Below are 20,060 nucleotides of genomic sequence, written 5' to 3' on the forward strand. Positions count from 1 at the left end.
CCTCGTTTATAAAGATCGGTGAAATTGCAAAGCTGCCCAGCCTGATCTTTAACTTACTGATGAAGCCCACGTCCAACTTTCAAGCCCCTTGAAATGCCACAAGCTCTTCCCTTCCCCTCCCAGGGCTCAGCCACCATGATTCAAAGCTGAGCTCTGATTTGGCCAAGCTGCATAACCTTGGCTCAGAGCCCTGTCAAAATTATGGAGCTGTAAGAAAGTCTGTAGGGTAGAGCCATGCACCATAAGTAAAAAGGCAGACAGGAACAGGATTGCTGAGATGGGGTTGTTAACAGCTCAAGGATTCAAGAGGAGGAAATACCGATGTGCAAAGTTACAAAATTCAAATGGAAAAAGAGAGGGAGCTGGAAGAGGACAACTGAGCAACATCAAGGCTCAGCCCACTACAAAAACTAACGGTGCTCAACCCTTCCCTAGCTCACTGATGCCTACAAAGGCTCTCCGCGTGCCTTATCAGGCTGACGAGCATATTAATGCATACTAACGAGCCTAGTAGCTCATTAGTCCTATTTATCCGCTCTGTCTGTATATTAGCCAGTGAACAGTTCCTTTATACTTTAAAGTTGCATAGGCTGCAGCGTCTCTTTGTGCACACAGGGAGGATTACGGAGCTATTGAAAGCAGTGATCAGATTTCTACCATCAAACACTCATAGCACTATTTCAAAACCTGAGAAACATAACACAGATAAAGAATGCAACATTAGTGCAGCAGCTCAAATGTTTTGAGAGTATCACAGTTGCTTTCAATTTTTTGATGTAGTTATTATTGTAAGATAATTCTGTCTTCACAGAAATTGCACATTAGAGCACAACAGAAACTGATGATTAATGTCATTACTTCTGTAGGAATATACAACTGTGAAAGCTGTGAACAAAACCTAAAAGTAAAACACATGTAATTTGGTGTACTGAAATACATTTCATGAAATGTATCAGTTATCATAGCAGTGTACAAAATATTAAAGACACTCAGTATCTGAAAAGATATTTTATACTTGTGCCTAGTTATTCCCATTTCCCCACATAACACTGGACAGTCTGAAACGATAAATAAAAGCTGAAGGCCGTTTGATTGTAATAATTTCAGTTTTAGGCATACAGGAATGATTTATAACTATATTATCACTGAAGGTTAAATAAAGGGTTACTTTTGATTTCAATCTTAGATTTTACTTACATGAATATTTAGCTCAATATAGTTAAAGACTGCTGCCTCTGTTACATGAAGAAAAAATGTTTTTGGTGGTATTCTGTTGTCTTTACTCAATTTTGCCTTTCATTCATTTTGATCTTTTTTATTTTTACCTACTGTGAAAAGCTCTACTACTAAATATAAACAAAATCTGTAATCTTCTGAATGAAAGCATCCTTCAAGTGCTTTAAAAATAGTATCTATTAAAATAATAACCATCTTTTGGAAGTCAATTTCCAAAGCATCCCAATATTATAACTGATAGCTTCTAATTGAATTTAAGAACAAATCATTTTATTCATTTCATATTCCAGAAATCAAGCTAAACAGTTTTCTGAATCAAAAACTAGTAATCATGGGGACACCATAAAACAACAACAGTTAGGAGAACAAGGAAAAGTCAGTTACTCCTTTATTCCCTCTTATGAGCACAAGCAGAACCTGCTCACTTCTAACACTGATTAGTGACCTTCAGGAGGACTATGGTCAATCATTTTGGGAGAAATAGGAAGGCCTTGCTCAGTCTGGTTTTGTACATCACCAAAGACAGACATTTCACAGCCTCTGTGGGTCCCTGTTTCAGCGCTTAATTACCCTCACTGTAAAGATCGAGCTCTCTCAGCCTTTTCTTGTATGCTGCATGCACCAGACCCTTCCACTGTTGTGTGCCCCACCACCTTGGTTATCCTCCAGGAAATATACTTCTGCATTAGAAGAAGTAACAAGGTCCTGCTAGACCTTGTCCTAACAAACAAAGAAGGTCTAGTTGGAGATGTGAAGGTTGGGGGCAGCCTTGGCTGCAGTGACCACGAGATGGTGGAGTTCAGGATCCTGCGAGGAGGGAGCAGGGCAATGAGTAGGATTGCAACCCTGGACTTCAGGAGAGCTGACTTTGGCCTCTTCAGGGACCTACTTGGAGGAATCACCTGGGGTAGGGCCCTAGAAGGAAGAGGGGTCCAAGAAAGCTGGTTAATATTCAAGCATCACCTCCTCCAGGCTCAAGATCAGTGCATCCCTCTGAGGAAGAAGTCCAGCAAAGCAGGCAGGAGACCTGCATGGATGAGCAAGGAACTCCTGGCAAAGCTCCAGCAGAAAAAGGAAGTGTACAGAATGTGGAAAAGGGGACAGGCCACTTGGGAGGAATACAGGGACGTTGTCAGAGTGTGCAGGGATGTGACAAGGAAGACCAAGACCCATTTGGAATTAAATCTGGCAAGGGATGTCAAGGACAACAAGAAGGGGTTCTTCAAATACATCAATAGCAAAAGGAAGACTAGGGAAAATGTGGGCCCGCTGCTGAATGGGGCGGGTGCCCTGGTGACGAAGGATACAGAGAAGGCAGAGTTATTGAATGCTGCCTTTGCTTCAGTCTTCACTGCTGAGGCCAGTCCTCAGGAGTTCCAGACCCTGGGGACAAGAGAGGAAGGCTGGAGAAAGGAAGACTCTCCCTTGGTGGAGGAGGATCAGGTTAGAGATCTTTTGTCCAAACTTGACATCCACAAATCCATGGGCCCCAATGGGATGCACCCACGAGTGCTGAGGGAGCTGGCGGATGTTATCGCTAGGCCACTCTCCACCATCTTGGAAAGGTCCTGGAGATCAGGAGAGGTGCCTGAGGACTTGAAGAAAGCCAATGTCACGCCAGTCTTCCAAAAGGGCGAGACGGAGGAGCCAGGAAACTCCAGGCCTGTCAGCCTCCCCTCCATCCCTGGAAAGGTGATGGAACAGCTCCTCTTGAAGGTCATCACTAAGCATCTGGTGGACATAGAAGGTGATCAGGAGTAGTCAGCATGGATTCACCAAAGGGAAATCATGCTTGACCAATCTGATAGCCTTCTATGACGGAATGACTGGCTGGGTAGATGAGGGGAGAGAAGTGGATGTTGTCTTTCTGGACTTCAGCAAGGCTTTGGACACTGTCTCCCATCACATCCTCCTAGGTAAGCTCAGGAAGTGTGGGCTCGATGAGTGGACGGTGAGGTGGCTTGAGAACTGGCTGGATGGCCGAGCTCAGAGGGTTGTGGTGAATGGCGCAGAGTCAAGTTGGAGGCCTGTGGCTAGTAGTGTCCCCCAGGGGTCAGTCCTGGCTCCAGTCTTGTTCAATATATTCATCAGTGACCTGGAGGAAGGGACAGAGTGCACCCTCAGCAAGTTTGCTGATGACACAAAACAAGGAGAAGTGGCTGACACACCAGAGGGCTGTGCTGCCATTCAGAGGGACCTGGACAGGCTGGAGAGGTGGGCGGAGAGGAACCTCCTGAAGTTCCACAAAGGCAAGTGCAGGGTCCTGCACCTGGGGAGGAAGAACCCCATGCACCAGCAGAGGTTGGGGGTTGACCTGCTGGAAAGCAGCTCTGCCGAGAAGGACCTGGGAGTCGTGGTGGACAACCAGTTAAGCATGAGGCAGCAGTGTGCCCTTGTGGCCAAGAAGGCCAATGTTATCCCGTGGGCTGCATTAGGCAGAGTGTTGCCAGCAGGTCGAGGGAGGTGATCCTGCCCCTCTACTCAGCCCTGGTGGGGCCTCACCTGGAGTCCTGTGTCCAATTCTGGGCTCCCCAGGACAAGAGAGACATGGCACTGCTGGAGAGAGTCCAGCGGAGGGCTACCAAGATGATGAGGGGACTGGAGCATCTCTCCTCTGAAGGAAGGCTGCGAGAGCTGGGCCTGTTCAGCCTGGAGAAGAGAAGACTGAGAGGCGATCTCATATCGTATACAAGTATCTGAAGGGAGGGTGTTGAGAGGATGAGGCCAGCCTCTTCTCCGTGGTGCCCAGCAACAGGACAAGAGGCAGCAGGCAGAAACTGAAACACAGGCAGTTTCGTCTGAACCTGAGGAAAAACTTCTTTCCTGTGAGGGTGACAGAGTGCTGGAAGAGGTTTCCCAGAGAGGTAGTGGAGTCTCCTTCGCTGGAGATATTCAAAACCCGTCTGGATGTGATCCTGGGAAATATGCTCTAGATGACCCTGCATGAGCAGGGAGGTTGGACTAGATGATCTCCAGAGGTCCCTTCCAATCTCAACCATTCCGTGATTCTGTGATATCAGAAAACCTAGAATTCGATACGATACTCCAGATGCAGTTGTATGAATGATGAGCAGAGGGGAATAAACACGTCCCTCAAACTACTGCCTAGGCTATTACCAGTGCAGCCCAGTTTGTGATTAGCCTTCAGCACTGCAAGGCTGACTCACATGCAGCTTGTAGTCCACTCTGCAAAGCTGCTGCCTAGCCAGACCATGCTTGGCCTGTACTATTGCATATTCTATTCTGTCCCAGGCGCAGGCATTTCCATTTGTTTCTTTGAACTTCGTGAGGTTCCTCTCAGTCTATTTCTCTAGCCTGTTGCAATCCCTCTGAACAGCAGTCATACCAGTCAGGGTATTAGCCACTTTCCCCAATCTGCTATTACCTGAGAACTTGCTGATGGGGCACTCTTATCTAATCATTCTGGGTATTAAGGAAGATGTTAAACAGTATTAGCTCCCCTGTTAATCCCTCAGTAACACCACAAGTAACCAGCCACTAGCTGGGTTTTGCAGTGCTGACCACTATATCCTTTGGACCTGCTAGTCCTGACAATTTTCCACCCATCTCATAGCGAACCCATTCATTCACTCGCTTTATCATTTGGCTACAAGAAGATCTTGAGAATTCAAGTTGAAAGTCTCGCTAAAGTCAAGGCAGATGACAACCATTGCTTTCTGCTCATCCACAGAACCAGGTATCTCATCACAGAAAGCTCCCAGGCTGTACAGGTACAATTTACCCCTGGTAAATCTATGCTGCTTCTTTCTAATCACCTCCATGGCCTTCATGGGCATCAACAAGGCTTCCAGGAGGTAACCATCAGGATGTTACACTTGTTGGCCTCCTATCAGATCCTGACCCCCAGGCTCCCAACTGGCCAAACTGGCCTATCACCCATTTCACAGCAAAGGTCTATGCATTTGAGCTGCTCCTTTGAATAGAGTGCTCCCTCCCTCCCTCCAGGCACATACACATCATGTCCCCTTCCTTTACTTCCTAGAGCCCCTGTAAATGATTGGCTTTCAATCAAGAATAACTTCCAGGGTTCATTTTAACGCAAGGCTTACTGCATCCGTTACTGATTGGAATAGTTAAACTTCAGCTATCAAACTGATGGTTTTCTGTTTCCAGGGTATTCATCCTGATCAGACAAATGACCATGAGAAAGTTCACCAAGAGAGTAATAGTTTCAGATGGATAGAGTAACAGTAACCATCCCCTCACAGCGAATATCATCAGAGCATTGTCCTTTTCTATTCTCTCTTTTTCTACGTGTGTGTGTGTATGTATGTGTGTGCGTGCGTGGGTGCCTGTGCATGTGTGTGTGTATGTGAGGGCTTTTTTTTTTTTGACTGATTTAACATAAACATTTTGCCTCAGTCTTTTTAATGTATAGCAATTTGAAGAACATTGATGTCCCGAGGTACAACACTGCACTCTTAACAAAAGTGCAGGAAATGAAGCTGAAGTTATGTACTGTTTCTAGCTTATGCTTTAATAAAAAGTGGTAGGCTTTTATCATGCAGAGTTGAGAAGACAGAGTTTGTCACCACCGGAGAGAACCCTAAATATAGCACAAGCCATAAAGCACACAATAATATCAAAATAATTCTGCAATCACTGGAAAGTTACTCAAGGCATAGGTCAAGAGAAGATCAGTAGCAACGCAAAGCCAGAAGGATTTTATTTCCTATGATGATGTGGCTATATCTATTCCAACTTAAATATATGTCACCTGCTCTGATACACCGAATTCTCAAAAAAGATACCGAGATATCTTGTGGAGAACACTCAGAACTCCCTCATGGTATTCATCAGCTCATCAAGAATGCTTTCATTTTTGTATAAATTAAAAAGTGCAAAACCAGACTCTCTCTAAAACCTATGCCTACTGTGTTTTTGGGACAGCACTGCCTCTTATCTGTCACACTCTCTATATGCACACATCTTAAAACTATCTCCATAAATCTGAAACTAGGCAAGAAGAATAAAGTACATTCTGGAGGGCAAAGATACGGATTCTATTCCTAGCTCTGCCCTGCAAAGCACCTGCGTTGTGATCTTCAGCAAGACATTTAAGTAGCATTTACCTAGCTTTTCCTAGTCATAAAACAATTCTAGCAAAACTGGCTTAATCTGGTCCAAGTTCTAAGAGAGGTGATGTTGGTAAGTACTAAATAATCTATCTGCACTAAATAATCTATCTGTAAATAGAGAGTTCTAAAAGCTTCAGTGTCTAATTGCCTACCTTGCAGGATGAATTCAAATCAGTAACAAGTAGTTCATGAAGGAGATAGCCCTCCCATAAAACAGGTAGAATCAGAGAGCTCCCAGACTCTATAATTAGATTTTAAAGAAGGGTAAAATAAATTCAGACCAGTTCTAAAAGAGGGAATTTTACCAGGTATAGTGAACTGAGGGATCCTCTTTTCCCCATTTCCAGGGCACTTTCTGCCCTAATCATTACCTACATGTAAGTATTATACTGTGCTTCTATTGACAATCTACCATGCAGGCTGTCAGCCTTACAGCTGCTACCTGCACCGGCCTTTCTCCTCGCCTTGACTAGAAGTGGTGCGTTCAACTGAACCACCCCAGCGCTCTGTAGAAAAGGCATCACACTGACAGCTGCAGTGACAGGTTAGCATAGTTGAGACAAAACTTGAATAGCTTGAGGGGGAAAAAAAGGGGCAAGATATTTTTTTCTTTTCTTTCTAGCAGACTTGAGCCCAATAGACTTTGTTTCCACAAATTTCTATAAGATCATTCTGCTGCAGACAGTCCTTTTCCACCAAAAGAACAACTTGAAAGCAACATGTAGTGAAAGCGTTTGAAGCAGGTAGAAAAAGAACAAAAAGCCACATCATCTAGTTCATGAACGTTTACTCCAACACCATTTCTGTGCAAACGTACTACATGACTCATACCTCTCAGATGAGATGAACTTTCCTTCTACCACGAGTGCTAGTGTTATCCTGGTTGACTAATTTTACTTAAAGCATTTATAGTTTTACAGACTATCCATATTCTATTGAATTTCATTCTTTTTGGAGCGCTCACCATTCCCAGTTTTAATTGCTCCTACTATGCAATGCACCAGACCATGAAACTATTTGGTGTACGGTAAAGGAGACATTGCATAAATAACAAGTACAGAACATTACTTCTTAACTGGAAAACATTAAAATAAATATGTGATCAATTTGAAACTATTCACCCATACCTATTCCTAATTAAAATTTTAATTTGTGTCAGAACTCTCAATTGTATGTTCTCCTATGAAAGAATCACCATCATCTACATTTAAAAAATCCAAATAAACCATTGATGAAATGTAGACTAATACAACAGTACATGCATTACCCTTTAAAAAGGGTATATTCGATTTTCACTGCCTTACCACCATTTTTTGAAAAGACCCAACTCCATAAATTGTAAGTAAAGAGTTAAAGGCTCATCCTCCAAGGTAGTCAGTCCTAAATTCTAGAGCACCCTCTGGACTATTTAGTTCATTTTACTTTAAAAGTTTTTTTTTTTTTTTTAATAGAATAATGCAAAGTAGGGCAGCTCCCATATTTATAAAAGAACAGGCCATTCTGCAGCTCTTAGATATACTGCTTCAGACTGTCACAGGCCTTAACAAGGCAATGGTGTAGTAGTTCATAATCATTTCATATCTTCAAAAGATTCCTTTCACAATTACAAGAAATAGGTGTACACAGACCTGTGATGGAAGGAAAGATTAAACGGTAACTCAGATGTCAAAACATTCATTCTCTGGCATGCTATGAGGCCTCACGATCACGGAAGACGCAGAACCTTCATCGTATTTACCACGGAATTACAAATTGTAAGACCAAGAGGGAGAAAAAGTCATTTGCTTTTTATTAGATAGAAAGTAAAAAGACAGGGAACATCTTTGAACATCTAAAGAATGACTTCTCAGCAAACAGCCCTACCTCTATTTAGAGACATGAAACAGAAGTCAAAACTAGCTTTGCTTGCAGGCTGCAGCTGTCAGGAATAGAAGAAAAATGCCTCAAGAAAGCCTCAAGGCCTTTCTGCACATATATAACACAGTGTCATATAAAGCCATTTTAATTTAAAGGTAAATAGTGTTTGTCAAATAAAAAAAAGCCTTATTTATTGGTTTGGGGGGTTTGTGTTTGCTTTTAGTTAATGTGTAGGAATAACTTCTTATTTAAAAATGTATTAGCTGTGATGTTATTTAAACATTTCTGTCTGCACGTTGCCAAAGGAAATGCTATCTTCAAAGAGAAAGAAACACCTAATACACAGTTGTTGAAGTTTCACCTGCAGTGATCCTGCCTGCTAGCAGTTTGAATTAGCTATGGTTGATGTAACGGTAACTTTTTGCCCAATATCTGACTCGATGAAGGACACAGAAACGTCAGTGGCAAAAGCTCTATGGAGAATGAGAGATAATGATGATCCACCTGAAACTGCAGTGAAGATGTCGCTCAACTAAAAGTTATCACCCATTAAACTCTGAGGTGGTGTCCCTCCCGCCGCTGGAGAGGGTGGACCCATCTGTCTCCTTCTAGGGTGCCAAAGGCAGCAGTAAGGCTCTCGCGGGGGCCCCCTTAACACCTCTCAGCTGACTCACAAAAGAAGTCCTTGCAAAGTGCCTTACATCCGGGCTCTCTCTCTAAACAGATCTTTAGGCCTAAATCCTGTATTTCCGAGTACTGCCTCAGCACCTGCTCGCGGCCTTTGGAAAGTCAGTGGGCCATAAACATCCATTTGTTATCCGATCTCTCTGATCTGAGCTCCACCTTACTTCAAAAACTCTCCCCAAAGCCTGCGTCAGAGAGCGCCTTTTCAGAGAATAACAGATGTAGCCAACCCAAGCACTGCCAGCTCAGTGCTTTCTTCAGTGTGGAGTCCACCAGTAAGAAAAAAAACAAAGCAAAAAATCCAGCGATTCTTTTCTTCCTTTCTCTTTAAAAGTAAAGGCTCCATCGCCCAGGGCACCGCCTTTTACTTTTAAAATCGTGGTGTATACCCAGCTCACCACGCAGTCACCGCATCCTATCTTGTTACCTTTTCACAGACCACTGTACCTGCAGACTGAGCGGTACATTTATTCCTGCGTGGAGAATTTTGCAACCAGCCTCTAAAACACAGAGACCAAATGGACGAAAAATTGCAGGGCAGACGAACAGGACAACAAAAGCAAGCATAAAATTAAACGTGAAATAGGGAAAGGAATTTAACAGAATCTAGTGTCTATTAAAGAGATTTATTAGGATATAAAGAAAAAAAAAAACAAAAAGAATCAAACATCTGTTTTCAGTAACTAATCAGCTACATTGGCCACTCCATGCAGCAGCCCAAAACTAATGTAATGAGCGAACAAGTGCCCGTTCGTACTGACCTCTACTTGGCAAGGCCAGAAAAGAGCAAGACTTACTGGTGCTAAAGCTGAAAGTGTACATTCAGGGGAAAGAATGTGACATACAGAAGAAAACTGCTTTAAAGAGGCATAGCTTTAGAAAGCTTCCCAGGTAAAATAGGAGAAGTAGTGAAATCAATATTAATCCAATTTCAGCACTGTTGTTATCAGGAAAAGAGCTGGTGAATACTGTGGTCCATAAAAAACATCATCTCAGCTCATTTATTCTGGATAAATACATATGGGAGCAAAGCTGCTTTGCCAAATGCCTTTCCAGTTAATGAATGTATACTTAACAATAATTAGGAAAAATTAATAAACTAAACTTTATTTTAACTAGCTGCCACAAACTCAAAGACAAACTGGTCTGTGCTGGAAGATGGAAAGAGTATTGATTTTTATGAATAAAAAGTAAACTTCTAATGTCCTCTGAAACAATTTTAATTGACGTCCCAGAATGTCCCAGCATGTCCCACAATTACTACCTGGTGAATAAAATTATTAAAATAATTCCAAATACATTGCTTGCTAACAGCTTATTTCAAACCCTAACTCAGTACTAGACCGTTACTCATACAATACATTATCTCAACAGTTAAGAAAAAGTTAAGAAAATTCAGTGTACAAGGCAAAGCAAGCCAGAGTTAAGGGTGAGCCAGGCTTTCTACAGGGCTTTGCCTCACGCAGTATAAAATAAATTTCTCAGTGGAGAAGCACTACCCTAATTTATAACTATTAGGTATTTTACTAGAGGGATTAGGGTATTTACTATACGGATTAAGTAGTTTACCACAGGATTGTCTCAGGTTTCTCACTAAGGTCTTTCAGTCTCAGGAAGACTGGGTGCTCTATGGATGACTTGCCAGACATCCCCGGCCACTTTTCCCCAGTTTTACACATTGGAAGCGCACAGCTGGACTTCTATTGTTTTGTGAGCTTGGTAAAGACTGCCCTCACCATTCCGGTTGTTACTGCTACTTTTAGAAATGACTCAGTCTTGATTTAGGGTCTTATTTTCTAATAAATCTACTGATGTGTTTTGGAGGTGAGCCTGGCACAGCAGAAGAAAGCAAAATAACAAGGTCTTCAGTTGTAAAAGTAGATGTTGGCTTGAGAAGCAGAGGAAAGAGAGAAAGCGAGAGGAGGACTGCAGCCATAAATAAGGAAAACGTAGACATTGTGTAAAAACAGAAACATAGAAGTAGCAACTGATTATTTTCCATAAATGAGGTTGCTATGGAGAAGGAACGCTATACCTTGCACTGCTAAAATATGGTGTATTAAGATGGCATTGCCAATTACCTCTTAATTCTTACAGATAGCATTTATTGAAAATTTTCAAAGCACAGTATCAATGCAACATGACAGCACAGGTTAGCAGAATAACCAAACCATGTAAAAGGACTGAACCTAGAATGAATACTAACACTGCCATAAAAGCAGCTCTTGCTTAAGTAAAGAAAGCCCCTGGGGCCACTTTAAGACAGAGAAGTGCAAACAACATGACTGGAGAGTGCAAGACTGACAGTCTTTCAAAGCAGTACTGCAGGACCTTAAAATTATCCTTTGTTTAAACAAAGATGCCCCTCAAAACGGAGACAATTAATGTAGGAAATATTGAAGGGTAGAACATCTTTGTGAACTGAACAAATTTAGCTTAGGGGTGCAAATAGATGTGTCAGAATGAAAAAGATAGACTTAAGAAGTTAGACTAAAAACAAAAGAAAGAAACATCAAAAAACTCTCTGAAGTTGTGAATGATGCTAAGAGACATTGCAGCAAAATTATACTGGCCTATTTTTCAACAAATATTTTTATTTTTAACCTGGGAGTATTTTTCAACTTGTTGCCAAGAGCAGACAAGCAGATTGATATATCCTGTTTGATACAACCATGTGTCAATTTCATCAAACTATAGTATAATCTCCCAAGAGGAGAAAGAGAAGCCTTATTGCCTAGAACTGTAAGCTTGGACTAAACACTAAAATATGTCCTCTGGGGAGTGCTCACGTTCTGGCAGATGGGCAAGATGACCTATGAGGTCTTTGCCTACCATTAAATTATAGCATTTTGTCATTTTTAAACAGTGTTGTTTCAGCTAGAATAGGATATACAAACATACAAAAAATGATTATCTAAAAACTGAACAAAAATAGAGAGATGGGGGCAATTTTAACAATGACTTTTCTGGCAGCAAGTACCATGACTTAGAGGAAATCACAAAAAGCAATGCAAGGCACCAGGCTGAAATACGACTGTGACTATATACGGCTCGGAAATACGACTGTCCTGTGACTATAGGATATGTTTTAGTACCGATCTGCACATATATTTCCTGCTGTGTAAGGCACACAGATCCAGGAGGCTGCTAATCTAACGCACTGTTAACAGTGAACTGGGCAGGATGGGGAGAACGCTACGTTGTATGGATTTATTGTGTGAATGCATATAACTAAAAGCCACTCATCCCAAAAAATGAAGCAAATCAACCTTCCTCGCACACCCAGGCAACATTGACCTCTTGCTGTCGCTGCATTGAACAATAAATGTAGCAATCATGGAGATGCAAAACGTAAGCTGTCAGAACTGATCTACTAAGACTGAGGAGATAGGCTTGCAAATCAATTAGAGGAACTTCAAATGTTGCAACAACCTTTATGCATTTACATATTCCCCAAAACACTTGAAAATTAAATGGTTCATAACTTCAAGGCAGCCTCCAACTGGAAAATAAAAAGCAAGGCTCCTGGGTGTCTGTGTCTGATATGACGGGGGTTTTGTTTTTGCGTTTTTGAAAATCTCCAGGAGAGGATCTTCAGAAGCATGCTTTGATTACTGGTAGAAAGAAAAAGAAAACATAACCTGATAGAGGAAGCAGTTATGCACTATGTACTTGGTAATATGAGAGATCACCTGAAAAAAGAACAAAATGTAGAAACACAAAAGGAGCTGGCTAATTAAGGTAGGATGTAGGTAGATTGTAGGCATCCAAATCTAAGAGTACGGTCCTCAAAATATTCAACATTAGGTAGGTACTTAGATTTCCTTTGTGCCTGTACAGCAGTGCTTCAACCTCAGCTGTAAAAAACCAACACCTATCTCCTATATTTGATGTTCAGACACAAGGCAGCCTTCCACCTAAGACCCCTTTGGACAGATCCATTATTTGTGCTCAGAAAATGCCTAACAGACACTGGCAGCACAAAGCACAGTCACCAGGCCCCTTGAAATTAAGAGAAACACTCATTACTTAATGCGCTCACCTCGTCAGTCTGAGGAGATGCAAGCTCACATCTACTGCACATATGAAGTCAGTGAATGCCACACTACACGACTGGGCAGTGGGGCAGGCAGTCCCCCCTGCCCTGTCTTTTTAGGGTCCATTTCTACTCTCCCATTGAAATGAGATGTTTTTGGCATAGTCCCTATTCAGTAAATCCTGCTGCCTGGCTTAGGAGTCAGTCACCTTTCTCAGTCTGTTGAGACTTTTCCCTTTAGGATGGTTGGGGAAAAATGAACAGCAAACATGAGAGTCTTTTCCAAAAGCTAACCACCTTCACGGGCAGGTGTACCAATTCAGAGCACTAACGCATTAAAAACCCCGCTGCAGACCTGACCCTGATACTAAATAAACGTTTGGTTGGGAGGACAAGAAATGGGAACAGCGTGTGCTTCTGAGGAAAGGGAGAAAAATGACATAGAAAATATCGTAGTGAGAGGAACCAGAGGCTGCAGGAGGCAGCCAGAGTTTTTAGGGCATCTGTAACAAGGAGAAATCAAGAGACTTCAAAGTTAAAGTCAGCCCATCTTTCACATGCCAGTATACGCTTTGTGACACATTTGAAATATCTGCTTCAATTATACTATAAATTATTTACTCATACGAAAACAAGGGTCCAAGCATCTTTCGTTGCCAGCCCATCAAGTGCCAAAGGCACCCGGGTATGTTCACTTATTAGCTCAGTACTGAGCTGGTATAGTTAGTAGCTACGGATTTCTTCAGATTGTTGATAATATGCTTAACAGTTAACGGGCCAGGTATTGGTTTCTTCTCCACAATATTAAAGTGCCCTGTCAAATTTTTGTTTCACTTGAAATGAAGACACTTGTAAGAACCCAGGATACTCTGTTCTTTCCTCTCCAGCAAACCCTATTGAGCCCACCTAACCCAATCAGAGAAAACGTTGTCGTATCTGCTATTGCATTTGGGAAAATGAATATTTCCAATGAACATGACACTAATAAAAATAGTATATTATGTAAAATATTTGAAAGCAAAATATGATTACAATTATTAGCCCATATGGATGTAAATATTGTAGAGAACATTCAACTTAATTTTTTTTATTCAATACATACAATACACAAATACCATACTACAATATGTCGTTCTGTGATAAGCAATAATACCTGTATGTTCTATCTATATTTATTAAATTAACTTGATAAATACTCTCATTTACAAGCTATACATCAATTATATACGTTTCTGAAAATAACAATCATATTTACCATAACTATCCCTATTTCCAAGCAAATTTTAAAGTAATGATACAGTAAAAATGTCAGCAATATCTTTTAACTTCAGATATGCAGAACTATGCATTTTCTCCCCAAAAGTCACCAACTTTTATTTAAAAGCTGTAGGGGATACGGCCATCCAGAAGACCTGCAGTCAGAGATCCGAGCTTATTCAGCTCAATAGAGAAGTTCAATTTATCCATTTCCCCCCTAAAAAGAAGCCTAACACTCAGGTTGCTAATTACTAACATTCCAGAAAACTTCAGCATTTCAATTTAAAAATATGACTTTTTTTAGAGATACTGCTACAGTTTTCCTTACCGGGAGAAAAGAATAATATGGGTCTTGTTCACGTTGCTCAATAGCTGAAATTGTTTTCAGCCAGAAGAGATAGCTCGAAATATCAGACATTTCCGAATGCTCCATATCGACAGCTGAAATATTAGTAGCACTGAGGTGAGACAGACTTGCAAAAGGAGGACTTTGGATGCATTACATAAAGTTCTTAATTAGATCTCTGGTACAAATTACTATCCTAAGAATAAAAAGTTAATCAGAAAGCCTCGCTGGAAGGATAGCAGGGCAAGATTAGAGCTGAGACAGATGTTTCACTTTGGGATAATGACACGACTGCCTAGCTAGACATTGTTCCACTATTCAGGAGTGAAAATAAATGTGTGAAAATTAAAATGTTCCCTTTGCCTAGACCCTTAGGAATAAATTGTTCACTGCTGTTTTTCCCTAGTGGAACTTAGGAGCTCTGCAGATATTTATATTCAGGTGCAGCAGGCACCTAACTCTCAAATTCCTTTAAAAGCCTAGCCAAAATATGTTCATAAAAAGAGGGAAAAATCAGAAAGATAGAGAATACAGAATTGACATGGGCAAAGTATTCCAAGGACAAACTATAACAGTCCAGATACAAAAGTTTGCATAATGTGATTAAATCCAAGAAAACCAACCCTAACAACCAATGGGTGGCAACGGATGATTTCTTATCTCTCCCAAAAGATGTCATTTCCACGCACCTTTGCTCCTAAAGGGAGGTTGTACAACTTCAATGACTTCTCTCTCTACCTCTTCAGGTAAACTTCTCTCTTTACTTGTTTTCCCCATAGTTACTGGTGGCATTATCACACTGCAGAGACAGTAGCACTTCCATCCATCCGTGAACAGATGTGTTTTAGCCATGGAAAATCCAGAGCCTGTGTCTCAAAGATGTCAATAAGATCAGGATTTTACCGGTAGCATCTTTTTAGGAGGAGGTTATAGCATACATATGGGCTGTCTGCTCTGGCAATCCCCAGAGGGACTGACATTGCACAAACTTTCTGGAACCAAATGTCACCCTTTACTGTAAGAAGCATTAAAGCAAATCTGAATCTCAGAGTTGTTGGGAAGTCCTGACTACTTTAGAATGACAAAAAGGGCTAAGACTTCAGAAACTGCTGTCCTTTCCTTTATTCCCCCCTCTCTAAAATGCTCTTTCTCCCTTCTCCAAGCAGGATTTCTGTCATTCTTCATAACAGCTGGTTATAGAGAGAGCAAAATATTTCTAAAAAGCAAGATCGATGGTAACATGATGAAATGGAAGTACCAGATATGAAAGAAGACATGCGGGAAAGGACAGCTCTTTAAACTCCCCGATTCTTCACCTTCTCATAAAAGCAGATTTCCAAAAAGGAAGTAGGAAGTATATATGTGTGAGAGAGGAGGGGGGTGAGAGGAGAAATATTGAGAACTACATGGTAGCAGGGACAAGGGTAGGAAACAAGTGTGAACTAACCTTTGTCTTTTAAATGCTAATAAGAATTAATTTTAGGACTCCAAATACTCATGATCTGGAGTGTGGGGTGGGGAGTGGGGTGGAAGGTTTGGCCAAAATTAACTGAAAAATAATGTTATAAGGGCCTAAACTATTTGCAAAATCTAGACAAGTTTAATAAGTAATGCTGATAAAAATGAAATTAAATTAAGGAAAAGCACTAAAAATGCTAAAGATTTGCCTATCTTAGGATTTTTTTTTTCAAAAAAAAAAAAAAATCCCATGGAAACATTTCACAGTATAGGCAAGTACATTTTTCACCTGTTAAAACAAAAAAGTCTGAAAAGACTCAAAGAAAGCATCACGCAAAGTTTTGTCAAGTGGAGGTGAGGGAAGGAAGATTAAGATCTTTAGGGTCTTTTTGGATTGTTTTTGTGTCAATGAGAAAAGTCTACATTAATTTAATTATTCCACAAATGCTTTAGCATTAACTAAAACGCCCCTTTGGTATAGTTTTAAATCTAATTTCTAAATATAAATTGGAGATGTAATTTACCTGCAAAGGCATATTTTAGACAACATCTTATTTGACCAAATGAATAGATTCTTTCAGTACAAATTCTGAAATCTGTGAACTGCATATACCCAGGAAGAGACAACTTAACATTTCCTTTTGTTAAAATTCCTCCATAAACGTTCACTACTGACCACTGCTCGACTTAGTATAACGGCTTGGGTAGACCTTTGGTTTGACCATGCTCAGCTGTTTGTATCTTATCACAATACAATCAGTACCAGCTGCCTCACAGAAAAGTAGAAGCCTTTTTTCATAAATAAAGTAATTTGCCAATTCTCTGTCAACTCGAATAACTAATGATTAAACCCTTGCATTTTAGGATATAAGTCAGACCTGTGGGTCTAGTGCCCTTTCTTACTGGGAAAATGCCTACAGTGAGAACAGCTACATAGTTTCCTCTTTCACTCGATGCACAATAGCACCCAATAAGGTACACTTCAGGAGAATTCCCATCATATTGAAATACAGATTTTATGTAACACCTAAAGGTTTTATAGTATCTCTACAACACCACTGAAAACAAGTAATACCTCAGTTCAAGACAGTAATGATAAAATAAGAATAAAGAACCCATAACAAATAAAAATCAAAGTATTATTAATGATGACGCAAGTGCATCAAATAAAAGCTTGTACAGTCTATATACAAATGTACAGCTGTGCCAGGTACTCCCTCATATTTTTACAAGAAAAAAAATTCCAATTTCCTTTAGGTCTTACATGAATAACTTTATTTTTAATGTGTATTTCTTTCTATGAGAACAAGTACTCCTATAAATCAATTAAATGTTAAATAATGTAACCAGTAAGATTACATTTTATAATTTGATACAACAGATCAGCTGGGAATACTCTACCATGTCTCCAGCAGGGTATTTTAGAAATTACTTAACTGTACCTCACCCTTTTACTTTTCTCCAATTAGATTACTACCTTCCTATGAAATATTAAAATATTCAACTTTTTTAATAAATTAAAGAATAGGTCCTATGAAGCTTTGTTGAAATCTGTCCAACAGGTTGTTTGAAAACCTCTAATATTGTAAAACCAAAAGACTAACATAACTGAGTGGTTCATATTATAAGTATTTTACCTTATAAACATAAGAACAATGTAATAATGCAGTTTTATATACATGTATATTTATTTATAGCTGTATAAAAACACGTGTTGTTAAGTCTGAAGGCCTTTGCTGGTTGTTTTTATTGTATTTTGACTCAAAGAGAAGTAAGAATATAATGATTTCTCAGTTCCAGTCCAGATCTCCTGGATTTGGAGAGTACTACTTCAGTCCCAGCAGGGTACTTAACTTCTGATTTGACTTAAGCATTTAAAGTATACCCAGTAACGTAAGTCCCACTAACAAAGACAATTGCCCTGTGCTTAGGGAACAGGCTTGTACTGTGCTGAACTGGGGTCTGCATAATTTTTACCTTCTGCTGTACTGGCAAGATTGCTCATCAAACTTCTGTTTTTCAGATGTCTCTGAAGAAAAATATTGTTTAAGAAGTATCAGCTACCTTTAATGACTTTTAAGGCATGTCAGTGTTTTGTTCTTACATTTTTATTCTATATTTTCTCTTTTTCTTCCCATTTTCTCAATTTAGTAACAAAAGAAGTGGTTAAATTGTGCCGTCGATGTCTGCACAAGGTCCAAACAGCGAGGTCAGCTCAATCTGCTGGAGCAGCAATTCCGTACTGATGATCAGGCTTGAAGCAGAATTGCTTGTAGAGAAATCGCTTCGTATCTGCAGCCAGAATGGCCATTACCTAAGTGCACAACTCCTCGCACGGCTGAAGGAAGGTGCAGGGTTTCTCGTAGACTGAGCGAGCTGATGCAGGCTGGCCCACTTTGGCAAGATCTCACTACTGAGTGCTCCCTCGCTCCTCATCCCTCTGCCACCAAAATGTTTGTAACGCAGTAATTCTGTTTTTGTCAGGTTTGCTGAACCCTCAGGTGCAAGAAGTAACCTGATGAAATAGAAACTGGCAGAAAGCACATTAACGTTATTTCCACCTGAGGGTAAATCCTGGCAAGAGAACCACAGGGGAAAAGACATCCATCTGGAAATAAGGCAAAGAGCATACAGGTGAATACAGCAATGCCATTACTGCTCTGGCAGTCCGAAAATACGGCATGAAAAAGGTTAGTGTAGAAGTAATGGGGCTCTTCAAGAAGAAGACTGAATGGGAATAAGGTGAGAAGATGGAAAACACGTTCTTAATTTTCTCCAGTACCAAAACATGTTTTGAAAGAGAATTATATAAAATGAGCAAAAGGCAGCCTTTTGGTCGTGGAAGACCTTAGCAATCATCAGAAGATACAAAGATTCAAGAAATATGAATCTGGAGAGCTTTTTAGTTTTTTTTTTTTTTTTTTTGTTCTAGACACTTGACCACTCAGCAGAATACTTCTGCAATTCTACGTTTTCACCTACTATAAAGATTCATTTCTTTCTATATTTTCAATTCTATTAACACAATATATTATTTCTTGGTACTAAGACTAGCTTCACTAACAGACAGAAATCAATGCTTCAAACCAAAAGAACCAGCAAGGATAACCTCAATTTTCAGCACAAATTATTTAAAGAGTAATGTATCAGTTTCAAGTTTGTACTCACTGCATAGACTTAAATGCATCTCAGGACAAAAAGAAGATCCACTGAGAATACTGCCATGACAACTCAAAAAAAAAAAAAATCTACAAAAGACAGTATTTTTGTAGATTTTTACCAGAAGTGATCAGATCATTACATACCTGTAATGTCTGATCAAGCAAACAACGGTCAGAGAGGCAACCACAAAATATCATGCTTGTCTATTAAATATGGTATACCCGTAGGGTGTTACCAAGAAAACATGATACACTCAAATCGAATTGAAACAAATTGGTACTTTCCCACCTCATATTTCTGTAGAGGTTGGCTCCCTTAGAATCATTAGTGATTTAAATAAAGGAGCTTTAAAAAATTATAATAATTATTATAATAACCTCTGCGTATTTTCAGAGCTGAAAATCCTGTGGGCCAGGATTTTCAGAAATGCCCAATGATTTACATTTTCCTCTGTTTATGAATGCCTTTTGAAGTGAGTGCTTTCCAAAAAACAGATCCCTAAAAGCATGAATCCTGGCACCACTTTTTCCTATTAAATTTACCTATCCCTTTTCTAACCTCCTATACAAATTTGGCCCACCCGTGTTCCTAACTAGTTTTTAGTGGTTACTCACCTACGTACAATTTCTACCCATAATGAATGCTCTGATACTGCTGCTCTGCTCTGAAGTCAGGACTGCTAAAAAGCAATTCCTGAAAAATTGAATCAATGGGCACAGAGGATATAAGGTTATAAGGCTGTCAGCAGTGAATATTATTCCCTGCAAAAGTTTTCATGTCTTTCACACACCAATACATGCACATTAGGATGAAAAACCAGGAAAAAAAAAATTCAGCGGAACTAGGATTTCATCCAAACATTTGATGGATTCTCAGGCTGTGTGTGTTCCTACTTCCCCATACCTGCTTTTCCTATGTTGAGGAT

General features: G+C 40.2%; 1 protein-coding gene across 19 annotated transcripts in view; it reads right to left on the reverse strand.

Annotated features, from left to right (window-relative positions):
- DLG2 (discs large MAGUK scaffold protein 2) overlaps positions 1-20,060 on the reverse strand; it is a 1,033,288-nt gene that overhangs the window by 417,851 nt on the left and 595,377 nt on the right. The gene's annotated exons all lie outside the window — the stretch shown is intronic.

Source organism: Struthio camelus, chromosome 1 (assembly GCF_040807025.1).
Source record: "Struthio camelus isolate bStrCam1 chromosome 1, bStrCam1.hap1, whole genome shotgun sequence".
NCBI classification, from domain to species: Eukaryota; Metazoa; Chordata; class Aves; order Struthioniformes; family Struthionidae; genus Struthio; species Struthio camelus.